Genomic DNA, 1,239 nt, shown 5'->3' with positions numbered 1-1,239 from the left:
TGGGATTTATACCTGGGATACAGGGCTGGTTCAATATCCGCAAAACAATCAGTGTGATTCATCACATCAATAGAAGAAAGGACAAGAACCACATGATCCTCTCAATAGATGCAGAGAAAGCATTTGACAAAATACAGCATCCTTTCTTGATAAAAACTCTTAAGAAAGTAGGGATAGAAGGATCATACCTCGAGATCATAAAAGCCATATAAGAAGACCCTCATTACGTCAGTGGGTAATGAGGAGACTTAGCTCCTCATTACCAACCAACCATGAGCTCCCAGATTCGTCAGAATTATTCCACCGAGGTGGAGGCCGCCGTCAACCGCCTGGTCAACATGCATCTGCGGGCCTCCTACACCTACCTCTCTCTGGGCTTCTATTTCCACCGTGACGATGTGGCTCTGGAGGGCGTGGGCCACTTCCACGAGTTGGCTGAGGAGAAGGGGGAGGGCGCGGAGCGCCTCTTGAAGATGCAAAATCAGCGCAGCGGCCGCGCCCTCTTCCTGGACGTGCAGAAGCCGTCCCAAGATGAGTGGGGTAAAACCCTGGACGCCATGGAAGCCGCCCTGCTTCTGGAGAAGAACTTGAACCAGGGCCTTTTGGATCTGCATGCCCTGGGTTCTGCCTGCGCAGACCCCCATCTCTGTGACTTCCTGGAGAATCACTTTCTAGATGAGGAGGTGAAACTCATTAAGAAGATGGGAGACCATCTGACTAATCTCCGCAGGCTGTCCGGCCCCCAGGCCGACCTGGGCGAGTATCTCTTCGAAAGTCTCACCCTCAAGCACGACTAGAAGTCTCTGGAGCCCAGCAGCCTTTGAGAGGGTCCCTCTGGCATTCCCCACAGATGTCAGGGCTTGTGCCTGAGTCTCTCCTTGCAGCCACTAGGCAGCTTTTTAACCAACCTAAAGCCCTCTCCCAAGCCATGGACCAAATGAAAACAATAAAGCTTTTTTGCAGCAAACAAACAAACAAACAAACAAAAAAGACCCAATGTTATTATCCTCAGTGGGGAAAAACTGACAGCTTTCCCCCTAAGGTCAGGGACAAGACAGGGATGTCCACTCTCACCACTGTTATTCAACATAGTATTGGAAGTCTTAGCCTCAGCCATCACACAACACAAAGAAATAAAAGGCATCCAAATTGTCCAGGAGGAGGTCAAACTTTCATTCTTCGCAGATGATGTGATAGTCTATATGAAAAACCCAAAAGATTCCATCCAAAAACTACCAG

General features: G+C 49.2%; 1 pseudogene; it reads left to right on the top strand.

The window, feature by feature from the left end:
* The first annotated feature begins 248 nt into the window (after window positions 1-248).
* Window positions 249-967, top strand: LOC112858404 (ferritin light chain pseudogene; annotated as a pseudogene).
* Window positions 968-1,239: the final 272 nt, after the last annotated feature.

This window comes from Puma concolor, chromosome B1, assembly GCF_028749965.1.
Source record: "Puma concolor isolate L17-30 chromosome B1, mPumCon1.1.hap2, whole genome shotgun sequence".
Lineage (NCBI taxonomy): Eukaryota > Metazoa > Chordata > Mammalia > Carnivora > Felidae > Puma > Puma concolor.
This window is presented reverse-complemented; position numbering and strand designations above follow the sequence as displayed.